Source organism: Cryptomeria japonica, chromosome 5 (genome assembly GCF_030272615.1).
Source record: "Cryptomeria japonica chromosome 5, Sugi_1.0, whole genome shotgun sequence".
Classification (NCBI taxonomy): Eukaryota; Viridiplantae; Streptophyta; class Pinopsida; order Cupressales; family Cupressaceae; genus Cryptomeria; species Cryptomeria japonica.
This window is the reverse complement of record NC_081409.1, coordinates 790,770,865-790,779,773: the sequence shown is the minus strand read 5'-3', so window position 1 is coordinate 790,779,773 and position 8,909 is coordinate 790,770,865. Positions and strand designations below refer to the sequence as shown.

Below are 8,909 nucleotides of genomic sequence, written 5' to 3'. Positions count from 1 at the left end.
ATATTTCTTCAATGATCTTAATTAATAATGAATAGGTTGTGAGTTGATTTTTTTCTTCATTCTCATTATTAACATCCTTTAAGATGTTAACTCTAGTTTTGAGCTATCGATGCTCTTTCAATTTATTTTATCTGAAATTTAATATAATAGAAATAGTTTCTATCATGTGATGTCAATAACTATAAAAAAGTAATGTTTTAATTAATTAAATATTAATTTTTGCATCTAATTAATCCATGTTGAAATTGATGAATTTTTTTTTTAAAAGATCTATGTCATTAATTTTGGCATCTAATTAGTATACATTAAAATTGATGAAAAAAATACTTAAATAAAATCAATTTTAGTGGAAACAAGTCAGTGATGATGTGCAAGTTTTAGAGTGTTTTAGAAAATTAGAGATGATTAAATTTGATTAGGTGTGCAAGATGGTCACACATATTTGATTAGGTAGTCTAGAGTTTACTCTCATCAAATAGGGTAATGCCATTTGTTTTAGTATATTCTTAAACCCATCTCTCATGTCTTTTTCAGTCCAGAATGTGCTTAACATCTTTTCATCAACTTTATACTCGACCAATGCCTCCTGCGGCTAAACAACTCAATACTTTACATCAAATACTCTCTGAAAAACAATCCTCCAATAATACCTCGTCAAACTTAGCATAAAGGTCTTGTCTAGTGTGCTGGTTTACAAGGAGAACTTAGAATAGAACTGGAATGAGGCAGAGCTTCTGTTCATTATTATCATTATTACTCGTTTTTAGTTTCACCCAGATCTGTATATATACACACACAATACATATGTATTAAAAGTAGTGATCCAAGAAGACAACTATCACTCAAACAAACACAGTCAAATTAAAAAATTGAAATCCTTATCAACTTACAAACATAAATTCCAATACAATGCACATATATACCGGAGTTGAATAATTGTTATCACACGAAGAAGTCTTGCCTTGTTAAATATGTTACGTAGAGAATGAACAGTTAGGCTGCAGCATCGAAGCATCGACCTGTTTGAGAGAAGCAGCAGTATTTTCTCTGAACAAACACAATGTGAAGATGATAAGAAAGCACTTTAATAAGTAGCCATTGAGAAAAGCGTCTGGAGAAGAAAGAACTCGGCTGGATAATATGTCTGCAAAGATGTTAGTGGTCTAAATCATGCAATGGCTAGCGATAATTAACTCAAGTTTCTTGCAGTCTTCTTCGTGATTCATGGGAATCAGTAATGATTGCATGATGTTAGCGTAAGGCTAACAAAGGGAGCACCACTAGTTAGCTATTCATGCTATGCCTCTTTCACGGTGGTTAACTTTGTATAAATCATGCATTTGCACAATGGTTAATACAATGAATTAATAGAGTTTCTTTTCCTCTGTTCTTTATTCTGATTTCTCTTGCAAATTTTGTTTTTCTCTTTCTTAGCTAAATCTGTATTTTTGCTTTGCAGAAAATTTAACATGGTATCAGAGCGAGGTTGCCAGGAAGAAGAAGCATTAACGATTATTTGCAGGCAGATTTATGAAGATTAGCATTACCATGGAAGCTGATGTAGATCTCTATTTCTAAATGCATGCATATTCTTCCCCTCATTTTTGTATGCTCCTTGTTTTTTTTCCCTATATCGACTCTTTAAAAATTGTAGTGCTTTGAAAGCACCACATGATAAAGATCTGGAAAATTTGGGGCTTTGTAAAAAAAAAATTGAGCTTTTAGAAAGGTTCTATGGGGTTTTGCTTAATTCATTTAGTATAGGTTTCTTTCAATAAGTCTCCTAATAAAATAGAAGATTAAAGTTGCTATGCACTCTTCTTCCAATAGACATTGAAAAATGTTCTTTTGTTCTAAATTTTTGTCTACATGAGATTCCTATGTTGCAACTTTGTTTGCTCCTAGAGATTCGCTCTAGCAGGTTCCTGACTACATGAGATTCCAGAGTCGCATCCTCGAGTGCTTCCAGAGTTTCTTTCTAGTGAGACATTATTGAGCAATGGATATACAATGGCATCATCCCAATCGGAGGTCATCTTTGCAATTCTTCAACTTGGAGCACATTTCTGCATATGCATATCTTCCTGTCTTCAGATGATCAGTTTTTGTATTCAGAGACCATGTACCTGTTTGTCCATCCATTTGAGCAATGCAGAATATGTACAATTGCATTTTCAAAGTATCCCAGAGGTACTCATGCAGTGGTTTCTATGATTCTGTACAATCCTGTTATAGTGTGGATTCATTTGCAGTTTGTAGCTTTCTTCTTTAGTTTGAATAATGGTTACGAGTTTTGCTCACTTGGGTTTTCTTCTTCTTTGTAATTGGGTACCTAAAAAGGCTTTGTTGCCAGGACCCATATCTCTCCTTAGTTAGCCTTAAGAGGGGGTGTTAGCGGTCTAAATCATGCAATGGCTAGTGATAATTAACTCAAGTTTCTTGCAGTCTTCTCCGTGATTCATGGGCATCACTAATGATTACATGATTTTAGCGTAAGACTAACAAAGGGAACACCACTAGTTAGCTATTCATGCTATGCCTCTTTCACGATGGTTAACTTTATATAAATCATGCATTTACACAATGGTTAATAAAATGAATTAATAGAGTTTCTTTTCCTTTGTTCTTTATTCTGATTTCTCTTGCAAGTTTTGTTTTTCTCTTTCCTAGCTAGATCTGTATTTTTGGTTTGCAGAAAATTTAACAAAAGAGGCCTTCAGTACAGACATAGCTTGCCTCAATATCTCGCTTCCTATTTCCCAGTTTACAGACGCCTTTGATCTCGTCCCAAAGATGATCGGGACCAGTAAATGACAACAATATGCTGACTCATCAAATTGTGGGTAGCATTTTGACAGAGAACTTAACATCTGAGAAATAATACAGATTAATTAAATCACACTGAGATGACGAAATCACGATTCTGTTCACGCATTATCTAACACAAAATGTTCACAATCTGAAAGAAACGACAAAAAAACACAATAATCATCAAAAACAAATTGTGCCCCGTTCTAAAATTTTTGCATATAAAACCACGATTAAATTGAACTTAAAACCCTAACCAATCAATCCCAATAACCATCACCAATTTCTCTAAAATCCAGCAAAGGTTAACCGAGATTAAGAAAACTCTGTGGCCACGATTACCGAAAGGAATGAATGAAAAACTAAGATAAAATGTAACTTAAAACCGAAAGCAATGAAACCCAATACCCATCACCAGTTTCTCTAATAACCCAAAATTTCAAGGAAACCAGGTTGACCAGCACAGAAAACCTCGTCAGTTACACTAGCTCATTAGCAAAAAAATTAGAGTGCAACAAGTTTTTGAAATCAAAGAAATTCATTATTCATCTTGTTTATCAACATTTGAGCTATCAGACCATAGCACCAAAATGTGCTTCAGAAAACTCCCCAAAAGATATCAAAGAAAAGAGAGAACAAAACAAAAATTATGGAGATTTTGGCTTAGAAACAAACACTATCGTCAACCCACGATTATAGCGGTTCAGACTTTGACGGTATCTTTTGAGTCCTCCTTGCCAATATATTCACAAACAAGAACAGAGATTTTCCATTAACTAGCACAAAGCGGGAAAATGCAAATCCCCTGGACACTAAGAATGTGCAGAGAGCGAACAGGACGGATTACAATTCGCACTAGTCGACAGCAGGCCTAGTTAATGCCAAACTTTTCTAAAACCAAAAACCCTAACCCTAACTATTGGTACATGTATAAACTTAAGGTGAGCTAGTTTGCCCCATTATCATATGCCATGCCGACGGTTTAGCCCCTTGGGGTTTCCATGTCCACCTGCTAATACAAAAAAGTTTCTCTCAAGTTCTTGATTCATTCCATCTACTTGCTCCCCAGTACACTAAAAAATTCATACCAAATCCTTTCATTTGACTGATTTTATGACTTTTGGTGGGTTTCACAAATGGGCTACGGAAGATGCATTCTTCAAGAAGTTTTATGATGGTTCGACGAGAGCACAAAGTCGTGCCTCATTTATGACTTCATCAAGTAACTTGACTAGGAGGAAATTTATTTTTGTCTAAATTTGCGATAGATGAAAAAATATATGATTTATCCATCCTTAAAATACACCAAAGTTAATTTTTGGCTGCGAGAATCTCTTAGACTATTATAACTCTACTAAAGTCAATTCTTACCTGAGAGGATCTTTTAGACTATCATAACCCTATTTTAACATGTTGTTGGTGAAACTTAAAGCGCTCAAATTTAACGGAGACAGAAATCATTTATATGTTTGCCCAATTTTAAATCTAATTTTGGTAAACCTTTCGATGGATTTAGCGACCAAAATATGTGATTTATTAAAATCGAAAGCCTTCTCTTTTATCCCAAACACAAATCATCAACACCTTTGCCACTTTTTCACCTTGCCAATTTGTAGGACTGCTAACAGAGAAAACAAGGGGCTTATCTATACCAAAATCGTGCCAAGGAGAAGATTTTCATTACTTGAGCCAAAAAGAGGAATTTTGGGAGGAGTATGCCAATATTTAAGCCGTGAAGCGTGTCTGGGATTTTGGGAGGTCCATAATCTTCTCCCTTGAATCATCCTTTAACATTTTGGAAGAAAAATAGATGGTTGAACCATCATTGGCACGTTAAGTCCACTTAGGCCACATTTCATTCTTTTTCTTCCATTGCCTCAAGCATTAGCAATCAAGAAACTTCGTCATTTTCAATTGGAATATTACTATCTTGATCATCTTACAAGAGTCGCTAATCAAAATTCAAGACCATAGCATGATAGACTTGCAACTTAACAGAGGAAGAATATAACTGATATGACTTCAAACGCAGAACCCCATAGAACTTACCAGAGACCAAAAAAAAAGAGTCCTCGCACACTTCAAACTAAATAGAACAGCTACTGGATCATTTAGTGATTTTACTAACATCAGACCATTTAACAGTTGCACCGACTAACGAATTATACTTAATCTAAAATCTACATGTTTCAGATTAGTTTTGTTGGCGGCCGCACGAACGCGAGCCCCCTCTGTCACAAATTATGACGTGCACTCTCCCCAGTGGGAGATGCTAGACAGAGCCCCCTTCCAATGTGCAATGAAGGTGCTCTCTCTAGGCCATCGGCCTTACTGATCACCGATTGACCCCGCCCAGGTAAGTATGCTTTCTCCATGCCCCTCTCCTCTTTCTTATACTCCCTCTTCTCCCTTATTTCCTCCTCCTCCCGCATGTGGGATCAATGACACCGCCCCTAAATCATGTAAACAAAATACCAGAACTTTTCACCCAACCATTTACTCCAGCACTTCTATGTCATGGGACTGCAATTTTTAGGCTGAATTAAAGTGGGTTTACAGTATCTGGTCTTCATGGCAGGAAAACAAAACAGGTGCCGGAACTCGAATCTTTTCTTTTTGGCCGAATCAAACCAAGTTTACAGGTTCTGTTTTAAAGATCAAGAAACAAAAAGGGTCAAATTAAAACTTCCGTTTTACAAAGCCGAAGGTTTTTCAAGGCCCAATTAAAATTAAAAGGGTAAAATTAAAACATTAACCTTATTTTTCGACCGAATCAAAGCAAATTTATAGTTTCTGGTCCTAATAGGAGGAAGATCCAAAAAGGGTCACATTTAAAAGTTCCTTTGCCGGGACTTGAACCCGGGTCTCTCGTGTGAGAGCCGAGTATCCTAACCAACTAGACTACAACGGACCGCGTCTAACAGTTGTGCAAAATGGATGAAGTTAGCACCGTTAGCCGTTCGACGAGAAATAGAGATCCAAACCTTGTAATCTGTTGGCTGTATCAATCTCACACTGTGGATTGTGAGTAATTTCCTAATGTTCGTTCAACTTGCTTCCAATAATGTCTAAAAGTATGTTTCCGTGCAAATTACAGTCTCTCATCAGAAAGAAAAGGAGGAGAGCTTCAACTCTTATTTTTGGAAGTTATTGATGGGAAGTTCGAACATGGTTATCTTGTTGCTGTAGTCGTTTCTTAAGAGAAACTAATTGGTGTATTATATCAGGTGTCCAGAGAATTTTTTAGAGAACAATTTACAGAAATACGTAGTTAGTTCAATAATCTTAATCATTGGATGCTGTTTTAGGAGTTCGCCCTCATCGCAATCACATGAGAAAAGATGAAATAAAGAAAAGGGACCCTGATCATCCTAAGCCAAATAGGAGTGGCTAAAATTTGTTCTTTGCTGGGAAACATACAAAATTGAAAGCATTGTATTCGGGCAAACTTAGGAAGTGTAATTCTGATATGAACTTTTCTTTTCCAACTACAAAATTAGTCTTCTTCATTACTTTTTAAAGCTAAAAGTAAATGCTTTTGTGATACCTTTCCTAATGTTTTATAACAGTTTGATATATCAGGTTCATCAGGAGCCTGGATTGAAGGATAAGGGATGGTACATAAATGATATGAGAATACAGAGAGAAACAAAAATTGCAATCCATGACACAAAAGTGTACATTGCTGGCAATGAAGGAACAATTCAACAGTTGGGAAATCAGCATGGACCACTGTTTCAATGTCATGGAACTTCAATTGGATTGAATTTGCAACTTGCCAATCATTCTGATTTCTGTGAGCACTAACTAGACAATCATGAATATGCTGATACAGAAACAACTAGATGTTTCTCATGATTCTCTTATAAGATTGTGAACACCTAAAAACAATTATACAAAAATTCAACTGGCTTTTCTATTCTTTTGGATGGGATGACAGTTGCAATCCTCGCTAGCTTTTTGTAATTCTACCATTTTCTACAATTCTATCATGTGTGCTTATATAGACATGACAAATACATTTACATTGAACAATTAGATTATTTGAAGTTGATGGTGTTGATCCTAGCTAGCTTTTTGTAATTCTACCATTTTTAACAATTCAATCATGTGTTCTTATATAGGCATGAAAAATTCATTTGTATCAAACAATTAGATTATTTAAGGTTGGATGGTGTTCATTTTGACACTTTTAGAAGTCACTTTACTCAAGTTGGGCTTTATTTTTCTCTTCACACTAATTTAATGACAAGACATTGAAACCTATAAATTAAAATGTGGATGTGAGGTATAATGAATGTTAACTTTTTTTTTGCTAAATGTGAGTTTGATGCTCTAATGATCATGCATTTTATATCCTTGATACTCCATGATTTGTATCTTAGGCTCTTGGATCATAAATTATAATATGACAACCTAGGTCCTATTTAAATTAACTTATTTTGTAAATGAATAGATGATTGTCAAAATTTTTAGTCAGATAATTAAAGAATTCATGGGAGGTGCATTCCTATTTTCCGAAGCTTGTATTAGTAGTTATGTCCACATAACATAAACATGACCGTGGTTGTAGATCTAAGAAGGATAAGAGAATGTTGTGTGAGATGTATAGATAAATAAGAATCACAATTAAGAGCATGTGGTGTAGGAGCACCTAGAAGACCAAAGAACTCAATGAAGCCATTAAAGATCTTTGAAGGTCATGTGAGTGAAAAAGCAATCAACTATGATGTATTGAGGCCCATTATGGCCTTTAACGATGAAAAATGTAATAAGTTTTTAATTTGTCCTAAAGGCCCTAGTAAGGACCTTAGGACCAACATAAAGATGTAAGAGGATTTTGTGGTTTAGAGAGTCTAGAAGGGTTTAGGAAAGTTTAATAAGTCATTTCATGACCTTAAGTGTCAATAGTTTAGGAATTTTACCAAAGAATGTCATGTTTGCATACATGACAAATTTGAAAATTTGAGGTTTAACGGCTAGGTAGGTTTTGGTAGGAATTGGTTTTTGGTAGTTTCATACCTTAACCACTCTATGAAACCAATCTCAATTGATTGAAGGAGTTTGGGAAGGTTATATATATGTTCAAAGCAACGTTTTGGAGAGAGAGAAGTGGATGTAATCTGTTTTGTATGGAGTGAGACAGACAATATCAACAAATCATTGGTTTTTGCAACTTTTGGGTGTCATTGAAGATACTTTGAAAATCTTATTTACATCATGGATGCACTAATAATTCATTTGTCTCGGACCTTAGACCGGTTGTATTGACTGTTTTAACAGATTTGTGTAGTTTGTCATAAGATTTGATTGGCTTACAATGAGTATAGTCATTCCATGAATGTAAAAGGCATAATATTCATGGGATGGTACACCTCTAACATGTACAATAAAAGTCTAATAGGTTAATGTGCAGATTGGGTGGAGGATCCGGTGATCACCAAAAATAGTGAGTGGAAAAGTGAAGAAATTGCTTGCTAAGGAGTAGTAGTAGCAAATATGACTTAATGAGGGGTATATTTTATGGTTTGAAGTGTTAATATATGTCCAAGAAAAGGTGAACCATCATCAGTTGGGTGGAATAGTGTTTGGAAGAGGGGTATGTGTGAAACCCTACTTTTAAGGGTTTGAGGAAGACTAAATTAGGGATCTTACATCTAGGGGTATCAAACCCTTAAACCAATTGCATATTACTTGGCTTTGCACCATATTTCATGACTATTAAAATTCTGGGAGACAGGGAGTTAAGAAATCACATACCTCCTAAGTAAATTTGCCATTTTGGGGTCTCAAAACAGTACATAGTTGCGGGACAACATATACTCTCCAAAATAACCACCTGTAAGTTTTTGATATGTCAAAGTAGAGCCAAAAGGGTTCCAGAATATATGATTTATTTGTTTAGGTCTTTGGAAAATTTGAGTAGAAACAATTGAATTCCATCGTTGTAGGGCTAATAGGGGCAAATAGGCTAGAAGGCGGAATTTGAGGTTTGGCTAGTAAACAACCACACAGAAGGGAAAAACTTGGTTAATCCTTTCATTTTGGACTTAAGGAAACCTCTCATACCTTTAGAATCTTTTGGAGAAACTTTGGTTTGC

At 35.3% G+C, this 8,909-nt stretch overlaps 2 non-coding genes across 2 annotated transcripts; both read right to left on the bottom strand.

Moving 5' to 3' along the window:
• Positions 1-5,011: 5,011 nt before the first annotated feature.
• On the bottom strand, positions 5,012-5,172 carry LOC131876434 (U1 spliceosomal RNA). Its single transcript, XR_009372794.1, has one exon. It is a non-coding gene; the product is annotated as a U1 spliceosomal RNA (small nuclear RNA).
• A 474-nt stretch (positions 5,173-5,646) lies between these two features.
• On the bottom strand, positions 5,647-5,719 carry TRNAE-CUC (transfer RNA glutamic acid (anticodon CUC)). Its single transcript has one exon. It is a non-coding gene; the product is annotated as a tRNA-Glu (tRNA).
• Between the last annotated feature and the right edge of the window lie 3,190 nt (positions 5,720-8,909).